The following is a 22,117-nucleotide window of genomic DNA, read 5'->3' on the forward strand; positions in this document are numbered from 1 at the left end:
TTACTACATGATTCCATATGTGTTATTTCATAGTTTTGATGTCTTCACTATTATTCTACAATGTAGAAAATAGTAAAATAAAGAAAAACCTTGGAATGAGTATGTGTGTCCAAACTTTTGACTTGTACTATGTGTACAAACTGAGTTCATTTGTCCGTTAATCCTATTAGTGTGGTGATTAATAATTGAGAGAGATCCTACCTCAGCATAAAATATATGAAACACCCGTAATCTGTAACCACAGCAGCCATTTATCACAGGGTCTGTAGAGCCCTGCATGGTGTTCTGGCCGGTTTCAGTTAGGAGAGACTCCGTTATTCATTAGACATCCTGAATTATTCAGAGAGGAGAGAGTGAGAGAGTGATGAAGCCTATTCCTCCTCCTCCTCCTCTTCTTTAATGTTGTTGTCCTCCTTTTCCTCCTGTCTTTCTCCTCCTCCTCTATCTGCACACCCAGTCCAGTTTAGACTCCTAGGGTCAGGACATTGCCATTGGCAGAGCAGACTCTCAGCATGGTTAATGCTCCGCAAGTCTATTCACCTTTATATGATTTGGTACACTTATGTAACGCGTGCACTAGAGAATCACGCACAGCCAGAGCCAAACAGAAGCAGATGAGTCTCCAAGATTTTCCAGAAGGTCAAATGTTGGTTCCCACTGAGAATATGACAACATGGGGGTAGAGTGTGCATTTTAATTCCTTCAGACGCCTGTCCTCTCATGAGCGAGTATTCTCTGAGACTACATGCACATTCTCCTCCAGTCCTGGAATAAGGGCCCTAGGACTGCTTGGCCCAAATAGGGAGCCCCATGCCTCAGGCAGGGTCCCTAACCCAACTGAGCCAACAAATCAGTGGGATATAGAGGGTATATAGAGAGAGGGACTTTGTGTGTGTGTGTGTGTGTGTTTTAAAATTATGAACAGATGGAGCAAACAGGTGCTCCAAACATAGTGCATGTAGCGAAGTATGCCTGTTTTCTCATGTGTATCACCGTGTTTCGGTGGGCGTTTGCGTGGACATTCTGTTATGCCAAATGGCCTTAATTTCAAAGGTCTCTGTATACAAATGGATGGCTTACATAATAACTCTGAGCTCTCTTTCTCAGAGCACTTCATGGATTTATCTTTCTGCTTGTTCTCCGCTGAGTTTTTATGTAACATATCTACAGACTTCTCTCCCAGCCATGCTAATTCCTTCTCCTCTCTCTGTTTCTCCAGGCAGGAAATTAAACAAGGAGAAACGACGAGGGAAAATGAGAGGGAGAGAGACAGAAAATACACAAGTGGGGTAGTAGGAGAGAGAGTGCCTTGCATGTTTATAAATACATTCAGATTCATGGCTTTTCTCTGACACGCCCAGCCAGATTAGAAAAAGGCATGTGGCCCTGTGGAATAGAAACTAGGGCATGTCTTTCACTGAGCAGCATGGGAGGCATGGCAGACCACTTAAACTGACACCCCAGAGAGAGAGAGAAGGGGATGTGGGTGGGAGCCAGAGATGAGCAGAAAATGGTGATCAAAGAGTCCCTCTAGCCCTGGAACCTGGAGTGGGCTGCACCTCCCCCAGGACCCAGAGACAGGACCCAGAGACAGGGCTGCACATAGGGTTCAGGGGTTCAGACAGCAGTAAGGGAGCCTGGAAGACCTGTCAACATGATGCCCAGACAGTCACAGAGTCTAGTTTTACAGTGTGCATTTTTTTATAGTGAGTCTGTGGTTGCTCCCTTGTGGAGGACACAATGAACACATCATCGTGGTTTCACTCAAAAAGAGGGAGGAAGAGAGAGAGATAAAGATATTAGATATTTATGAATTAACATTTTCCTTTATGTTCCCCATCCATACTCCTGTCCTTTTACTTGAATCATTCATTCAGAAACCCATTCATTCAGTTACTCACCATGTTCAATATAAATACAATGTACTTTTATCATGTCTATTTGAAAATGTCATTCGGAACTAAAACATACCAAAGCATACGTCAAATTCACAAATCCTTATATTAAATGAATCCACATATTAAGACTGAACATACTTTCCTTGGCTTGGACTCAAAAAACTTAATATCATACTATATCTAATTTAAAATAATTTGTAACATTTTAACACAAAATAAGCCACACAGGGGGTTGGCTATTAAAACCAGATTAGCTCAGGCAGAATACTCCATGATCTCATTACATTGCCTGAATAATTGTCAGCACAGCACTGCATTATGTCCTCCTGTCCAATCCCTTGGACATAAAATAGGTTTGCTGGGATTGCACTGAGCTGGATTAAATGGGGGGTGATGTGAGTTGGAGGGGTCGTGGTGGTGAATGAAGGCGACAGAAGAATTCAGATAACTGGATAATGGGCTGGTGGGTTTCAATAGAGGGTGCAGGGAGTGTGGAGGGGTGGCAGGGCATTGTGGTGAATGGCAGACCTCTATTGATCTCTCTTTCCATTCTTGGCCTATATCACACACGGAGAGGGCCATGCAGACTCACTTTCCAAATGCATGACATCACCCAGGGTTGCCAGGTTAACAACTGCCCTGGGCCTGTGAGAGGAGTCATTCATCGCTTTTGGGAGAGCGCAGTTTTTGAGGGGTCGGGGACTTTTGTCACTGTCATATACACTTAGGAGGAGGAGATGAGTAGGAGGAGATGCAGGCTCTGAGAAATCTCTTCCCTGGATGGAATAATTTCACACTCAAACTTTTCCTATGCTATCACTGAGTGTGCTGTTAGCATCTTCGTTCAACTAGTGTTCTGTAATCAGTTTAATAAACTGATTGCAGGCTTAACTGAATGACAACAGAGACAGAATACAATATGGAATTTTATTGAATAGTTTGGGGTAGGCCTCGTCTCAGAGGAATGCTCCTCAGATGCTGGGCAGCTGGCATCGAACCCCCTCACTGGGAGGATGGAGATCCGATGACGGGCCTTCTGTTGGTGATGGTGGGAAGGTGGAAGGTCGTTGAAAGACTGTTGCTGCAAAACAGCAAGTGGGAGACACAAGGTTTGAGTTGACATACAGTTTCAGTCAAAGGTTTGGACACACGTACTCATTCAAGGATTTTTCTTTATTTTTACTATTTTCTACATTGTAAAATGATAGTGAAGACATCAAACCTATGAAATAACATGGAATCATGTAGTAACAAAAAAAGTGTTAAACAGTGTATCTTCAATGCTCTTACTGAGGGAAGGAGGTTGTTGGCCAAGATCTCGCGATACATGGCCCCATCCATCCTCCCCTCAATACGGTGCAGTCGTCCTGTCCCCTTTGCAGAAAAGCATCCCCAAAGAATGATGTTTCCACCTCCATGCTTCACGGTTGGGATGGTGTTCTTGGGGTTGTACTCATCCTTCTTCTTCCTCCAAACACGGCGAGTGGAGTTTAGACCAAAAAGCTCTATTTTTGTCTCATCACACCACATGACCTTCTCCCATTCCTCCTCTGGATCATCCAGATGGTTATTGGCAAACTTCAGACGGGCCTGGACATGCGCTGGCTTGAGCAGGGGGACCTTGCGTGCGCTGCAGGATTTTAATCCATGTTACTAATGGTTTTCTTTGAGACTGTGGTCCCAGCTCTCTTCAGGTCATTGACCAGGTCCTGCCGTGTAGTTCTGGGCTGATCCCTCACCTTCCTCATGATCATTGATGCTCCACGAGGTGAGATCTTGCATGGAGCCCCAGACCGAGGGTGATTGACTGTCATCTTGAACTTCTTCCATTTCCTAATAATTGCGCCAACAACTCCAACAGTTGTTGCCTTCTCACCAAGCTGCTTGCCTATTGTCCTGTAGCCCATCCCAGCCTTGTGCAGGTCTACAATTTTATCGCTGATGTCCTTACACAACTCTCTGGTCTTGGCCATTGTGGAGAGGTTGGAGTCTGTTTGATTGAGTGTGTGGACAGGTGTCTTTTATACAGGTAACGAGTTCAAACAGGTGCAGTTAATACAGGTAAGGAGTGGAGAACAGGAGGGCTTCTTAAAGAAAAACTAACAGGTCTGTGAGAGCTGGAATTCTTACTGGTTGGTAGGTGATCAAATACTTATGTCATGCAATAAAACGCAAATCATTTACTTAAAAATCACACAATGTGATTTTTCTGGATTTTTGTTTTATATTCCGTCTCTCACAGTTGAAGTGTACATATGATAAAAATTACAGACCTCTACGTGAAAACCTGCAAAATCGGCAGTGTATGAAATACTTGTTCTCCGCACTGTATCTATCTGATGTGCACATGGCTGTACTGGAAACCAGGCTATTCGGTGTACAGTGCAGTATATCAAAAGGCACATGGAGCTTCTTTGAAGTCTAGATTTGATTTGAAAATAAGTGCAAGCATCAAGGAAAAGAGAAGGCTGCTGTCATGGAAATTCTGCACAGGGACACTCAAAGTCAATCTTAAATTAATCATTCTTTACTATCAGCGTGCTGGAGAGGTTCAAACCAACTCAATGCACCAAGTTCACATGTCGATTAGGAGCTCCAACAGGGCAGTCCCGTTAGATCTCTTAAACTGACGACAATTTATATTTGCCTGATTTAGCTTATTCATCATGCATAATTAATGAATCATTAAGGTTTGTTTCATTCATTTGACCGACCAATACTGGGTCATGCATGACCAATACCTCACGAGGCTTCTTCTCTACGCTGAGACCTTGAAACTGAGATATTTTACGTTCTCAAAATAAGGGTCTGGGCGTATTGCCAAATTGCAGTTACTGATAGTGAGGATTCGTTCAGTCAGTCACTTACATGAACACATAATTTGGTTATTAGAAAAGCACAAAAATAAAATGTTCCATCACACAGCCTTCACAACACTTTTCAGAGAATGGAGTGTTTGAAGAGAAATACTGTCAGCATCAGAGTAACATGATGTTCTCTTCACTGAAGCATCTGACTCTTGGGGCAATATCATCCTCAGATTGATAGAGATCTTTGTACAAAATAAGAATGTGGAATGTATGCACAAAATGTATGCACTCACTACTGTAATTCGCTCTGGATAAGAGTGTCTGCTAAATGACTAAAATGTAAAATGTCATCATGGTAGGTGTTAGCAACTGCTTTTGGTGGAGTTTAAAGTTATCATATGACCCGGTCCATAGGAAGGATCACCCTAGTGGAGTTCTCCTCCAGATATCACATAGGCTTACTCTCGCTCCCTAGAAACGTCAACTCGGAGGACTGTGCAGCTTCATCAGTCTATAATTATTCCTGCATATGAGCAAATTATGGTGAGAAATAAACTGTCAAGAAAATGTAGGCAATAGAATACATCTACCGACCTTACCTTGTGGGTCCTGTTGTGGAGATGTGACCAGTTTAGGATATGGCATCAGTTTCTGGGACCTTAGTTTGAGCATAGACTACACATTCCCTGTCAACAACTTTATATACTGTGTGTATTTCCAAGTAGAGGTCTTCTTGGGTCCCGGACCCGAGGCCAATCAGACCCGAACCCAAATGGACCCGACGACCACCAGACCTCGAACCGACCCGTACCCTAAAGTCTAGACCAGACCTGATTGGACCTGAGTGACAAATTATGTTTATGAGCCAAGTTGCGCTTCTGGTTAACGAATAGGTTGGCTAAGTCAATAAATTCAGCTTATTAGCATAAAATAAATATGCTATAGGCTATTCCGAGCCGTGGTCGGGTCCATTCGGGTCTATCAGCTGTGGTTACATAGACCCAAGACCCGATAACAATCAAATAACAACAAACAGGACCCGACCTGGACCTGAGGGGAAATTGAATTTTGGACTGGTCCTGGACCAGCTGAAGTCTCGGGTTGGTTCTCGGGTATTGGGTGGATCCATGAAGACCTCTACTTCCAAGTGCAGTTTGCATGCCAAAGCCGATTTGGGTAAGCGCATGGGGTTAATGGAAGACGTTTATTTTCCAACACACAAGACACAAGAGGCGCACACTGCTGAATATCCCACGTGTCCTTCCCTCCTTTCTTTCACCAGCACATTGCTGCCATACCCAGAACCTCTTAGTTGAGTAAGTGTATCGGTCTGTGCTTGTGGTTACACCCACGGATAAACTATTGAGCACTCAACAGGAGTTGGTAGGCTACAAGGCGCAAAACTGTGGCGCCTTGTATGATATTGTTGTTTGTTTTCGCCATTTTTCCAAAAACCCCTGAAGTCACGGACCCAGGTCTGCTTATGGACGACTTTTTCATCCTCATTGGTTTGTCCACACCCCTTCGGAGATAAGGACGGGAGCAAGCCTTCAGCTTTGCTTGCAGGAGAGGGAGAAAGTGACAATCGAGAAATTGGAGGCCAAATGACAAGGGAGCGTCACAGCATCGCGTGAAGAAGTCTCTTTGAATTTATTTATATAATTTGCCTATTTCTGATGAAGGAACTCGCGGAATTAGTTTCCTTTTTATTGATTTGACATTTTCATTTGAAATTCGGATTCCACGATTTGGAGTGACTGACAAGGCTACCTACCCTGGCGGCAGACATGTATGTTGACTTTGTGTTTATCTTTTAGTTCAATCCTGTGTCCCAAGTATGGCATTTCGGTGTGCATTTAAGATGTGTGTATCTTTAATTCTATTTTCACACGATTTTTTGCATAGCCTTCTATATAGCCTGGCTACAAGAAGTCATGTGAAGCACAATTTTGAGACCATTTAAGCACACAACGGACTGTATATAAACTAGAGGCCTGGCTATTTAGTCAACTGTTATTTTATAAGAAATGGTGGTCTATTTTGTGTTGGTGGAATCCTCCAGCAGATTGTCATGGGTGACGCAGCTGTGATAGACCCATGATGCGTGCAAGGGTATACGGAGAGGGTTTAGAGTTGCTCAGCGTTATGATGACAAAGAGAGCCTTGTCTGTTAACTGGGCTTTGTTTGATATTTGAAATGAATGCGAGATAAATGCCTGGTAAACACGGGTATTAACTCAAGCCGCGGGAAAATAATCCAGGCTTTTTTATGAAACAGGTTGACATACACATGTCAGTGCACAATTGTGTTTAATATGTTTATCTATACACCAATACACAAAAATGTAAAATGCATCAGCTGTCAGTCTACAAGTGCATCGCTTCTGACGCTATACAGTGTAACATTTTGTTTCGCGAATTTTCTCTTTGCCTTTAATTCGTTGCTACTGCTTGTAGATAGCCCTCTTATATAGTTAATCTCCTACAATCTAATCCTTCTGTTGACTTTTTTTAACATCCATGCAAGGGAATGTAACCTGTCTCTGTCAACGATGAAACTGCCTTACACTGGCCGCAAATTTCGACAATTTCAATAGCTATAAAAAGCATCTGGATAAAATGGGCAACCACATCCCAAGTTTGGAGTGAAGCCGTTTTATAGTATAGTAAAGGTTCTGCTTGTAAACATAGAAGTTTCCAGAGCTAATATTCACTTGATAAATGGTCTCCTTCAATTCAGCGTTATAGTAGCCTAATGTAAAACCATCAGTCATGTGGAGGACATTGGACAATGATAACTAACCTTCCTAATCTAAATGGATGAAGTCATTGATATGCTGCTGACTCACTCTTGAGAGGGTTTTAGGTCTAATTTAACAATTAAGGCCCATAGTCAAAAATGTTCTTCACCCATGTTATGATGATATTGTATAACGATGTGTTACACAATGGCCAGCCCAGGCCCACGCCACCTCTGGTAGTGGGAGTCCCAGTCGTAACAAAGTGTGGGAACGCTTCTCTGCAAACTCTGTCTTGTGGGAAGTACCCAGCCAGGGCCACACAATCTGCCCTTTGTGCAAGGGCTCGACCACCATCAGGGGGCCTAATTTAGGTGATGATTCGATCAACAAAAACAATTATGATGAAAAGGATATGCAGGAGGAAGTAGACTAGGAGACTTTTTCTCTCAGTGGTCTGTACTCTCACACACAAGAGGCTGACCAGGCTGGTAGGGCAGTAAAAGAACCCTCAGTGTTTTTTTTTGTGTGTGAACATGATAGCATGTAGTGGTTTTGCAGCGACAGTGGTCTGGGGAGGAATAAGAGTGGTGTTATGTTGGGATATGAGGAATGTGTCGTCTGTGTCTGTGTCTGTGTCTCTGTCTTGTCTGTCTACACCATGTGCTCGTCAGTGTTGGTCTTGCACAGATATTGAAATGCACATAACATATATCTCTATGGCCTGTTGTAATTCACCCTGGTCATACATGTGTTTGTTGTTGTGGTAGTGTCACCTATTGCCCTGTCCAGAGATCTCAGGATCCCTTCCCTGTCTGACCCTACTTCCCTCTAAAGGTGTCTGCATGCTTTCCAAACAAGAGTTTGTGCATATATTATGACATTTTGTGACATTTCTGTTTGTGTTGCAAACACTACTATTGCCACTTTTCTTGTTTTCTAGAGTAGGTCTTTTAAGGGAGTATGTGAGCACACTCGTACAAGACAAACAATATGTCCATCTATTTGTGAAAATAGCTATGCTTGTGGCCGGGGTAGAATAAAGACTAGCTATGCTGCTTCCCTTCAATCTGCGATGCCCACTAGGAACAGAGACCTGTTGATCATGCAACAAAACATTGCATGATTGTGTATATAGACTTCCTCTTTTGTTGGAGATTTGTATGTGGATAAATCAATCCGACTATTTCTTCAGCAATACTCCTATTATGGTATATGTAACAGTATAACTTTAGTACGTCCCCTCGCCCCGACACGGGCGCGAACCAGGGACCCTCTGCACACATCAACAACTGACACCCACGAAGCGTCGTTACCCATCGCTCCACAAAAGCCACGGCCCTTGCAGAGCAAGGGGCAACACTACTTGTAGGTTTCAGAGCAAGTGACGTAACTGATTGAAAAGCTAGTAGCGCGTACCCACTAACTAGCTAGCCATTTCGCATCCGTTACATATAGTATACACGTACCGTGTTTAATAGGGTCAAGTGGAAACCGTCTAACAGAGCTTAGATGAATCTGAGGTTGTGTAGGAGGAAGAATGATGTTCCAATGTCATGCACCTGGTTTCTGTTTGCTGTATTAGTCAGTGATGAGGAACCAGCCAGACCACTTTAGGGTCCTTCAAATGACCATCCGCATACATAAAATACACAGCCCATCTGTCAACCTTAGTAGGGTGCATTTGGCCTAACATTCTTCTCCCAGCATGCCCTTTGCTCCTCGCCACCAGGACCGCTGCAGTTAATGACTTCCTGTGGGTGACTGTCAGGGCTCTACAGTGTGACAATTTTACTCGTATATGCGCCTAAATATGAAGGATTCTAGCTTTATTATCTCAAATATTTGTCACTGTGCTCCTAAATTTCTTTGTGTACCAACATTTTTCAATTTAGGCGCCATGACCTTGTAAAAAAAGGTCAGCGTATAGCCCTGACTGTGTTCCTGAAGTCGGACATGCAGCCAATTAAATGTCATCGATCTCTCTTGGTCATACACATACACACTTTTGTTTTACTATCCTTGTGGGGACCAAACAATTGATTCCCATTCAACATCCTATTTTTCCTTATTCTAACCTGTACGCTAACCCATCAGCCTAAAATAGCCTTTTTCCTTGTGGGTGTAACAGATGTATAGTGTACTCTCCATGCGTTGTGTTTTATAATAATAAATAACTTCGGCCAGTGGTCCCAGTTGAGCATCATTTATTTCTGCTGTTGTTAAATGGGAAACAGCACGTTAGTTGTGCAGGGCTTAACAGTGTTGATGGCTGTCGATGACAAAATCCCTTGCATCACATTTTCATACTGGGCGAACAAAATACAAAAATACAATACAAAATATAACATGTATAAATACCTGTTGTTAAATGGGAAACAGCACGTTAGTTGTGCAGGGCTTAACAGTGTTGATGGCTGTCTGACAAAATCTGTAGCATGAAGACAACTGTGTTAGCCGTGGCTTATGTGACCATGACATCGGTGTATGCTAGCTAACACAATTATTTACAGCAATCATATGCCAAAGCACATCCCAGAAAGCCCCTCAATCCCTAACAGGTACCATATACCCACACATGTATAAAATCAGTAACGTACAGCAAACTTGTACACATTGTAAAATAGAAAATAGAAAACAGTATTCAGAACGTGACCTACCCCTTGCATCACATTTTCATACTGGGAAGACCTGACGTTCGCGATCTCCCCCTATCTGCAAGTGGGGCCAATCACAACACCCCTTATTGTCATCAGAATTGAACTAACCAATAAGAATGCTTGAACATCAAATACACATTTCTTTAGAGGCAAGTGGAAACATAACCAACCCTGTTACATGGGGACCAGCAAAATATCCCTAATTGTCAGAATTGACCTTGTTTTACTATCCTTGTGAGGACTTCTGGTCCCCACAAGGATAGTAAAAACACACACACACTCAAACGCACTCAAGCTTGCCCACAGGATAATTGCTTGTGTGCACACAGTCATATCAACCACTTTAATTAAGGACACAATTAGTGTTTGTTGATGTGTTTGGCTCTTGTTGAGTGTTATGACTTTGGTGGGTGTTGAGTCACTGTCAGTCATTACTTCACAATACTAATCTCCGTGTTATTATTTCATTGGCACAAACCCTTTAGTTCTGCGACATTGGGGGGAACATTGAATGCTTTGCTCAGAATGTCATGGAACCCACAGAAGCGACAGAGTGCAGGGTAGCCCAGCCCAGTCTATTTCAGAACACTGTGCGACAATAAGGCAGCCAATAGTATTATTCAGAACTGACAGAAAAAAGAGACCACAGTGTAGCTGTCAAGTTCCCTGAGCTTGTACAAACAGGAAGCTGCAGGAATTATAGTTATGTGGTAGCGATGCGGTGATGTCTATGAAGTATAACAGCTGTATAAAAGCTTGTGCAGCTAACCTGCACTCAGATACCCTAATTACTGTTCTGTGTGTAGGCGTAGTTGTTTACAGTGTTTCTCTTACTGGGCTTAATTGTTTAGATAATACAGTATGTTATATGAGCAATATCTAATTGTGGGGAGTAAAGAAATGAATGATTAAAAAATGAATTTACATGATCTATGCTGTGAGTGTAGTTCGAAATACTTCATTCCGGTAGTAAAACACAGTAAATAAAAAAATAGGAGACAGAGATCAACAATGTAATTATCATTTTTATTTTGAGATGTTTGAACTGTATGATAATGACATGATTGTGCAGAGAGGTTCAATGACAGGCTATGTCATATGACCTAACTACAAGGTATCTACTGGATGAGTACCATTAGGTGTGTAGAGATGTTTTCTGTTTCTCTGCAGTGTATATTTTCTGTCTGATTCAGCAGTCTGTTTCATCTGTGTATTTCTCCAGTGTATCATTAATCTGTGTGGCAAGAGCATGCTATTATAGAGCAGCTGCACTAGGTGACTCACTCTGTCCGGGCACAGTTATGATGCAGGCACAAACCACAAGCAAATATACACTGAACAAAAATATGTATGTAAAGTGCTGGTCCCATGAGCTGAAATAAAAGATCCCAGAGATGTTCCATATGCACAAAATGCTTATTTTTCTCAAATTTTGTGCACAAATTTGTTTACATCCTTGTTAGTGAGCGTTCTATCCTTTGCCAAGATAATACATCCACCTGACAGGTGTGGCATATCAAGAAGCTGATTAAACAGTATTATTATTACATAGGTGCACCTTGTGCTGAGGACAATACAAGGCTACTCTAAAATGTGCAGTTGTCAAACAACACTATACCACAGATGTCGCAAGTTTTGAGGGAGTGTGAGGAATGTCCACCAGTGTTGTCGGAGAATTCATGTGTAATAAAGCCCTTAAAGCTCATTCTGATTGGCTGGGCCTGGCTGCCAAGTGGGTAGGCCTATGCCCTCCCAGGCCCACCCACGTCTGCGCCCCTGCCCAGTCATGTGAAATTCATTAGATTAGGGCCTAATTAATTTATTTCAATTGACTGATTTCCTTACATGAACTGTAACTCAGCAAAATATTTTTAATTGTTGCATTTATATTCGGTATATACAAATACAGACCATCACATACAATGCTTTGTACACCCATGGTTATGCTGCACATACGAAGGCTAGAAGTGTTCATGAAGTACAACAGAACAAGTGTAAGTTTAAACACCGATTAACTAGGTATTGACATCCAGAGTCCAGACAGCTTTAAGTATGCTATGTTTCTCTGATGCCAATGGGCAATTCCACAGTAACAGAATGAGACTGATTTTTCACTTTAAAATGTATGTGAAACAAATAACGATTGCAAAGTTAAACATACCATACAACTCTATGCTCAAGGACTACTTTTATAAATTTTCCCCAAAAATTTGTTATGAAAACACATTTACTTGAAGAACAGTGCAGATGTAAAGTTTGGTAACAAAATTATGGTTTTCAGTGGAAATTGTTAAAAGTAGTCCTTGTGCAGGGAGTTGTATAGTTTTTTGGCATACATTTTAATGTGAAAAATCTGAGTCTCAGCATCATTCTGTTAGCATAAAATTACCACTATGTAGGGCGGCAGGTAACCTAGTGGTTAGACCGTTGGGCCAGTAACCGCGCTAGTTCAAATCCCCAAGCCGACAAGGTGAAAAATCTGATGTGCCCTTAAGCAAGGCACTTAACGCTAATTGTTTCAGGGTTGATAATGGCTGACCCTGGCCTTGACCCCACTCTGAGGGTGTCTCAGGGGGAGTTGGGATATGCAAAGAACACATTTCCAATTCACACGTGTAAAATAAACACATCTTGACATTATGGGAAAATCATAAGAAATCAGCCAAGACCTCATAAAGAAAATTGTAGACCTCCACAAGTAGGGAGCAATTTCCAAAGGATGAACCAAACGCCTGAAGGTACCACGTTCATCTGTACAAACAATAGTACGCAAGTATAAACACCATGGGACCACTCAGCCACCATAATGCTCAGGAAGGAGATGCTTTCTGTCTCCTTGAGATGAATGTACTTTGATAAGAAAAGTGCAAATCAATCCCAGAACAGCAGCAAAGGACCTTGTAAAGATGCTGGAGGAAACAGGTACAAAAGTATCTATCCACAGTAAAATGAGTCCTATATCGACAACCTGAAAGGCTGCTCAGCAAGGAAGAAGCCACTGCTCCAAAACCGCCATAAAAAAGCCAGACTACTGTTTTTCCAAAAAACATACTTTTTTGAGAAATGTCCTCTGGTTTGATGAAACAAAAGAAGAACTGTTTGACCATAATGACCATAGTTATGTTTGGAGGAAAAAGGGGGAGGCTTGCAAGCTGAGAACGCCATCCTAACCGTGACGCACGGGGGTGGTAGCATCATGTTGTGGGGGTGCTTTGCTGCAGGAGGTCTGGTGCACTTCACAAAATAGATGGCATCATGAGGGAGGAAATGATGTGGATATATTGAAGCAACATCTCAAGACATCAGTCAGGAAGTTAAAGCTTGGTCGCAAATGGGTCTTCCAAATGGACAAAGACCCCAAGCATACTTCCAAAGTTGTGGCAAAATGGCTTAAGGACAACAAAGTCAAGGTATTGGAGTGGCCATCACAAAGCCCTGACCTCAATCCTATAGAAAATATGTGGGCAGAACTGAAAAAGTGTTTGTGAGCAAGGAGGCCTACAAACCTGACTCAGTTACACCAGCTCTGTCAGGAGGAATGGGCCAAAATTCACCCAACTTATTGTGGGAAGCTTGTGGAAGGCTACCTGAAACGTTTGACCCAAGTTAAACAATTTAAAGGCAATGCCACCAAATACGAATTGAGTGTATGTAAACTTCTGATCCAATGGGAATGTGATGAAAGAAAAAAAGCTGAAAGAAATAATTCTCTCTACTATTATTCTGACATCTCACATTATTAAAATAAAGTGGTGATCCTAACTGACCTAAGACAGGGAATTGTTACTCTGATTAAATGTCAGGAATTGTGAAAAACTGATTTTAAATATGTTTGGCTAAGGTGTATGTTAACTTCCAACTTTAACTGTAGATAAAAATCGAGCTCCGTACTGCATCGCCATGCACCTCCCTTATTTTGTAACAATGCGGAGGGCTGTGTGGGGGTGTTACATCCTGTAGAAAACACAAACTCACTACCTTGACTACCGCTCTGCACTGCTCCGCGAATCGCAAGAAGTATGAATGCCCTGACTTTTGTTGTTCATATCATCATGAATGCTGCGTGGTCAATGCAGAAGTCGGATTGACCATGTGCCCAGATGCACAATGCACTTCTCTCTCCAGAATGCGCTCTCTCCCTTCCAATTTGCACATTCATTGTTTCATAACTTCTTTGTGTGAATTGTTTACGTTTTGATTGTTAGTGTATATCACTTCCCCATTACATATATCACCCGTAGTACATTTACTGTTAATTACTATAATTTCTAATCTACAGTATTTGTTACTTTGGTTACGGTAATTTCTGTTTATTCATTCAGTATTATTATTCCAGTTTTCCAGTTATCATTGCACTTTGCAAACAATGCTATACTTGTGAGAATCAAGTTTTGTTAATCCAGTCATTGTCTTTTGTTTGGAACGCTCCTGCCAATGTTGAGTAAGGATGTGTACGCATAGAAGTAGGCCTATAGGCTACCAGGCCTGCGTGCAAATGTAGGCATGTAAATGTGCCCATTTGGGGACCTGATAGTATTTCTGATTGGCTTAACGCACCACCACTAATGACCTGTTGAGTTTTCTTCACCTCAAACAGCAAGCAAACAGTCTGTTTTTACATCCATTGAGAATTACAATAGTTCCTCATTGTGTTTGAGAAATCTTTCCAGCTCTCTCCCTTTCGATAACTACTCAGTGTGAAAGGGAAAAATGTCATGCTCTGATCCAGTGGAAATGTCATAAAATAGGCCTACCTGATTACTTCTTATCAGTGCTCGACTTGGACTGAAATAGGTTCCGGTACTCATTTTGGGTGCTAGTACTGTTTTTTATATTTAGGATCTCCACAATACTTTTGAGCTAATATTCTATAAGAGGAACAGGAGCTCAAGCAGTAGAACATTTGAGGTGCTGGTACTCAGCTCCGGTGAGCTTCTGCCCAAATCAAGCACTACTTCTAATTCCTTGAGCCAAAAACATACAGCAGCGTGTGCCCCGAGCTCACTGGCTTAGGTACTCTGAGGGCCCAGAATATTTTATACAATGTTGCAAGTTCGCTAGCTCAATCAAGCTTTGGGCCAGACCCAAGTTGATGGTTTATACAATGTTTAAAGTTCGTTGCAGACAGGCCATGTGTAGCCAATGTGATTTATCGGATATTTGTTTATCATGATATTTTCTACCTGCAGGCTGCAATGTTTTATTTTTTGGCTTTATGTAGGCTATTTTTACATTGTTGGCAATGGCAATAGAAGTTACTTTTTAGGTTTGTTTCTTTTAGATTTGGATTAACCACATGACAATGACTTGTGTATATAAAAACCGTAACTAGCACACAGATGGGTAGAAATGGTAAGATAATTTGTCATTCCACATGAGGAAGGTTGCCGACTCCTCGTGTAACCTGTTACCGGCAACTTCAGGAGAATAATGGCAGAATATGCAAAAGCCAGCAGGAGCGAGATGAGAATAGTTGGGTCAGGTTAAGATTTTATTCTTCTGGTTATCTATATCTCTGGTGCCCTCCTTGAGGCATTTTTCTTATTTCATCAAACCATAAGCTTAAAGCATCAGACAAGCTCAATGCATATATTTGATTTTATTTAAACACATAGGGTGTGTCTATATATGGAAAAATACATGTTTAATAATTCCGACCGGCCTCCCGAGTGGCACAGCGGTCTAACGCACTGTATCGCAGTGCTTGAGGTGTCACTACAGACCTGGGTTTGATTCCAGGCTGTTTCACAGCTGGCAGTGACCGGGAGACCCATGAGACGGTGCACTATTGGCCCAGCGTCGTCCGGGTTAGGGGAGGGTTTGGCCGGCCGGGATTTCCTTGTTCCATTGCGCTCTAGCGACTCCTTTTGGCGGGCCGGGCGACTGCAAGAAGACTTCGGTCACCAGCTGGATGTTGTTTCCTCCGACACATTGGTGCGACTGGCTTCCGGGTTAAGCGAGCAATGTGTCAAGAAGTAGTGCCATTTGGCAGGTTCGTGTTTCGGAGGACGCATGGCTCTCGATCGTCGCCTCCCCCGGGTCCGTGGGGGGGGGGGGCTATGGGAGAAGACTGTAACTACCAATTGGATATCACGAAATTAGAGGGAGAGAGTGGTAAAAAATGTAATTTAAAAAAAAATGAATAAATCATTTTTTGGGGTCAAAAACAGATGACTTTCGGTCGACCTAGTGTGTGATAGAGATATATAATATTAGTACCAGTCAAGTTTGGACACACCTAGTCATTCAAGGGGTTTTCTTAATGTTTTACTATTTTCTACATTGTTGTATAATTAGTGAAGACATCAAAACTATGATATAACAAATGTTATTTGTTAAACAAATTTGAGGTTCTTCAAAGTAGTCCTTCTTTGTTGAACTCCTTCAAGACTGTTGGAAAAGCATTCCAGGTGAAGCTGGTTGATAGAATGCCAAGAGTGTGCAAAGCTGTCATCAAGGCAAAGGGTGGCTCCTTTGTAGAATCAAAAAATATATATTTGGTTTTGTTTGAGTTTTTTTGGTTACTACATGATTCCATATGTTTTATTTCATAGTTTTGATGTCTTCACTATTATTCCACAATGTAGAAACCAGAAAAATAAAGAAAAACCTTTGAACGAGTAACTGTATCCAAATGTTTGACTGGTACTGTACATACATACACTACCGTTCAAACGTTTGAGATCACTTAGAAATGTCCTTGTTTTTGAAAGAAAAGCACTTTTTTTGTTGTCCATTTTAAAATAATATCAAATTAGTCAGAAATACAGTGTAGACATTGTTAATATTGTAAATTACTATTGCAGCTGGAATCCGCTTATTTTTAATGTACGCCTATGTAGATATTTCAGAGGCCCATTATCAGCAACCATCACTCCCGTGTTCCAATGGCACATTGTTAGCTAATCCAAGTTTATCATTTAAAAGGCTAAATGATCATTAGAAAACCCTTTTTCAATTATGTTAGCACAGCTGAAAACTGTTGTCCTGATTTTAAAAAAGCAATAAAACTGGCCTTTAGAGTAGTTGAGTATCTGGAACATAAGCATTTGTGGGTTCGATTGAAAGGCTCAAAATGGCCAGAAACAAAGAACGTTCTTCTGAGACTCATCAGTCTATTCTTGTTCTGAGAAATTAAGGCTATTCCATGTGAGAAATTGCCAAGAAACTGAAGATCTGGTACAACGCTGTGTAATACTCCCTTCACGTGGCAGCGCAAACTGGCTCTAACTGGTTCTAACCAGAATAGAAAGAGTGGGAGGCCCCGGTGCACAACTGAGCAAGAGGGCAAGTACATTAGTGTCTAGTTTGAGTAACAGACACCTCACAAGTCCTCAACTGGCAGGTTCATTAAATAGTACCCGCAAAACACCAATCTCAACGTCAACTCCGGGATGCTGGCCTTCTAGGCAGAGTTCCTCTGTCCAGTGTCTGTGTTCTTTTGCCCATCTTAATCTTTTTTTTTCTATTTGCCAGTCTGAGATATGGCTTTTTCTTTGCAACTCTGCCTAGAAGGCCAGCATCCTGGAGTCGCCTCTTCACTTTTGACGTTGAGACTGGTCTTTTGCGGGTACTATTTAATGAAGCTGCCTTTGTTCCACAGGGATGCTGGCCCATGTTGACTCCAATGCATCAACAAAGTTGTCCTTTGTGGTAGCCCATTCTTGATGCACACGGGAACCCAGTAGCTTTGCAGTTCTTAACACAAACCGGTGCGGCTAGCACCTACTACCATACCCCATTTTAAAGACACTTAAATATTTTGTCTTGCCCATTCACCCTCTGAATGGCACAAATACATAATCCATGTCTCAATTCTCAAGGCTTAAACATCCTTCTTTAACCTGTCTACTCCCCTTCATCTACACTGATTTGAAGTGGATTTAACAGTTGACATCAATAAGAGATCATAGCTTTTACCTGGTTTCACATGGTCAGTGGCTCATGGAAAGAGCAGGTGTTCATAATGTTTTGTACACTCAGTGTTTATTTTATTATTCTATAAAACAGAAACCTGCCTGCATGTCTTGGCAGGTTCTCTCTGTCGCAGGCAGCATCAGGCAAGGTTGGGTAATCAGCTCTCTGTGTAGCGAATAGTTTGACTGTTGAGTGAAGAGGAAGGTGTCCAAGTCACCCTCACTGACTGAAATCACATTTTATTGGTCACATGCAGATGTTATTGCGGGTGTAGTAAAATGCTTGTGTTACTACTGCACTGTTGGAGCTAGGATCTAACAATACACACACACATCTAAAAGTAAAATAATGGAATTACGAAATATATAAATATTAGGATGAGCAATATTGGAGTGGCATTAACTAAAATGCAGTAGATTAGAATACAGTTTATACATATGAAATGAGTAAAGCAGTATGTAAACATTATAAAGTGACTACTGTTCCATTATTAAAGTGATCAGTCAATGTAGAGCGTGCAGGCACACAGTAGTCTGTAATTTTACCAGCCTAAGTGCAGACTTCGACCACAATATTTAGTAGTTAATTACTTTGTTTAAAAAATGAAAAACTAGATGTTTCGGGGTTTTTTATACAAGAAAAGTAATCTGTTTTCCTCAGCCGCTAGCTAAATTCTTGCTGTGTACTCTGTACATTCTGTAGTTCATCTTGGGGTGTGTTTGGCAGCAGTGGACTAGGTCAAAACCCCTTGACCACGCCCATCCTGTAATGTTCTTATAGATTTAAGGTCAGTGTTTCAGGTCACATGTCAGGGTCAACAAAATGAGAGGTAGACAGCATTCCACATTGTTGATTGGATCTTGACTATCATAACATAAGGGCATTTCCATCAAAAAGGACTGCTAAGCACCAAGGTGAAGTTCATAGGAGCATATCAAATTGGTTGTCAAATGAAAGCTAAGAGTCTATATTTTGGGGAAATGAAGGCATAAATACATTATTCAACCATTTTCCATCTAAAAAAATGTGGCATAAGTACCGTAATTTCCGGACTATAAGCCGCTACTTTTTTCCCACGCTATGAACCTTGCGCTTTATACAATGACGCGGCTAATTTATGGATTTTTCTCGCTTTCACAAATTCATGCCGCCAAAAAACTGAGCACCGTCATGTGACGTAAATCGAGCGCGCTCAAACTTTCCATCATTCTGATTACGGTAGTCATTTTGTCACCCTCATCATGGCAAAGACACGGAGAAATGCATATGATGCAGCTTTCAATTTGAAGGCGATCGATCTGGCTGTTGGAAAAGGAAATAGAGCTGCTGCACGGGAGCTTGGCCTTAATGAGTCGATGATAAGACGTTGGAAACAGCAGCGTGAGAAACTGACTTAGTGCAAAAAGACAACAAAAGCTTTCAGAGGAAAGAAAAGCAGATGGCCCGAACTAGAAAATGAGGCTTGGATGACAAGTGGGGAGAAATCCTTCACTAAAACGGGCCGCATGCGAAGAGCGACTTATGGTCAAGTCTGCCAGTGGGTCCTGACAGCGTGGAGCTGCTGCGTATTGAAGAGGGCAGCATGAGCTCAGCGGGGAATTTGCCTCCGGATGAAAGTGAGGAGAGCAACAATGAAAACGGTCCAACATCGGATGAAGCAATTCTGAGGCTATTCAACTCCGACACCAAAGGAGATGACTTCAGTGGTTTCAGTGCACAGGAGGAAGATAGTGACCAAGGACTTTCTTGGTAGGCTACTGTTTACTGCTATTTAAAAAAATAAAAAAAATGTTACAAGCCTGTTACGTTAAAGCCTATTCATTTTTGTTACAAGACGTGTTTCGTTTAAAGGCTGTGTAAAGTTCATTTGTTTCAATGTACCGGTAGGCACCTGCGGCTTATAGACACGTGCGGCTTATTTATGTACAAAATACATTTTTTTTTTAAATTCAGTGGGTGCGGCTTATATTCAGGTGCGCTTAATAGTCCAGCAATTACGGTAAAGGCTTAGATTTCTGGATAAACAAATGGAAAAGGGCTCTTTTGAAAACATCTACTAGAAAAAGTCTTAAAAGGTATCAGAAACACAATCATGTTGACGTCAAGACCCCTGCCAACTAATGTCCATTATCAAAAACACACATTTTCTAACTTCTCTCCCTCATGAGGAGTAAGGATAATGACCATTCGCTGAAGTAACAAGTAATGGTAGACCTACTAATTAGTTATAGTGATTTTACTGATATAGTCACAAACCACAGTTGGGTCACCCGCTACTGTCTTCTCTTCCACTGGCATACTATTATGTTCAGCTCATAATTGTTTTCTTTGTCTTTCTGTTGTCTGGTGGTCAAACAGTCTGGACAAACCCCTCCCTTTCTCTCTACACTTAATGTCACCTCTCCCAGCTCTTACACCTACCCGTGAGCCCCCTCTCCTTCCATTTGCTGTGTGTGTAACCTTTATAAATAAAAAATTACAACAGAAAGGGTTGTATGGGTAAAGTGTCTCTGTCTGGGAATCATAAATAGGCAGAGTTTTCCATTTGATTTCTAATTGAGTAGTAAAGAGTTCAAGAAAAGAACGTGAACAGTTGTAGAGTTAGAGAATGGTGTGTTGATACAATTTGATTTGATTAATTAAAGTATATTTGTCACATGCCCCGATTTAGTGAAATGCTTACTTACAAGCCCTAACCAACAATGCAGTCAAAAAAATATAAACAAATGAGAAATAAAAGTAACATAATTAAAAGAGCAGCAGTAAAATAACAATGGTGAGGCTATATACAGGGGGTACTGGTACAGAGTCAATGTGCAGGGTTTTGTGTGTCCAGGCTGCACATAGGGTAGCAGGACTGTAGTGCTACAGCATCGAGTGACACATAAGCCTCTTAGTGGCCCGCTCGAGATTAAACAAGTCTGGGGTTCACGGAGGTCCAAGTCCCTCACTGTGCAACGGTCAGCTGCGCTGCTCTACCACGGTCACTGGACGATGGAAATTGTCACAGGGTTAAACTTGACATTCTACAGTCTCACTGGTCCCAGACAGTCTCATCCCCCTTTCATGAGCATGTCTATAGCTCTGTTAAGGTGTCCTCATGCATCCCAGCCTAAAACAGTTCGGAAGAGTTTGTGCATATATTATGATGACATTTTTGATGTTTTGGACTTTGAGTTTTTATTTGGGCTGTTCGGGCACATTTTTTTTCTGGAGGCAAGCCGAAATTCAGAGCCGAAGTCTACGCCCTTTCGTCTGTGATTGGTCAACAGTAGGCGTTCTTCAATAAAGTCTTCCACGAGACCGCTCGTTATCATGCAAAAATTGCATGATAACTTGAAATATGAGAAATACTGCACAAAACATCTTAGTTAGATGTAAAATTGTGCGACTAAGATCTCCTCGGCAAAAAGGTCAATGAATGACAAATTTCTAAATTATCTTAGATTAATTATAACTATTTTGAGGAAGTGTATACTGGCTATGGCGTCTCAAAATGGACAAACAGTACTATTGCCTCTTTTCTCGTTTTTCAAGCTAATGTCTTAAGGGAGTATGCGAGCACACTCGTTCGGTTTGGCTAGCCGAGTTCGGCTAGCCACCAGCCGAACGGAAGTATGCTGACTCCTTAAGGCCAGCCATTTCAAGTATCAGCCCAATTATCACATTTTTATTTGTCACGTGCTGATTACAGCAGGTGTAGACCTTACCGTGAAATGCTTACTTACGAGCCCTTAACCAACAATGCAGAGTTTTTTTTGTTTTTTTAAGTAAGAAAAAATTGCTAAATAAACTAAAAGAAAAATAGTAACACAATTAAACCAAAAAACAACAATAACGAGGCTATATGCAAAAGGTACTGGTACCGAGTCAATAAGAAGAGGGGAAGACCTGTGGCTTGTTCTGTCAGTTGGTCTGCGCCAGATTTTATTTTGCTAAAGTAACGAACAGTACCTGGAGTTGAGTGAGCTAATACGAATAAGACACTGTTATGTCATTGGATTTGAGTGGATTTTGTTGTCAACTATGAAATGCTTTTGAAGTAGTTGATCCCAACTTAGCTCAGCAGTAACAAGGGGGAAAAGACCTTAGCA

The 22,117-nt window shown here is 41.6% G+C and overlaps 1 protein-coding gene across 5 annotated transcripts in view; it reads left to right on the forward strand.

Annotated features, from left to right (window-relative positions):
• Nucleotides 1–22,117, forward strand: part of LOC129867099 (rho family-interacting cell polarization regulator 1-like) — a 111,428-nt gene that overhangs the window by 30,712 nt on the left and 58,599 nt on the right. Inside the window, exon 1 of one of the 5 annotated variants that reach the window (XM_055940270.1) lies at nt 5,954–6,497. The exons of the other annotated variants lie outside the window; for them this stretch is intronic. The gene's annotated coding sequence lies outside the window, so the exon portion shown is untranslated. Of the gene's footprint in view, nt 1–5,953; nt 6,498–22,117 lie in introns of those variants that run through there. 5 annotated transcript variants of the gene reach the window in all.

Source organism: Salvelinus fontinalis, chromosome 12 (assembly GCF_029448725.1).
Source record: "Salvelinus fontinalis isolate EN_2023a chromosome 12, ASM2944872v1, whole genome shotgun sequence".
Classification (NCBI taxonomy): Eukaryota; Metazoa; Chordata; class Actinopteri; order Salmoniformes; family Salmonidae; genus Salvelinus; species Salvelinus fontinalis.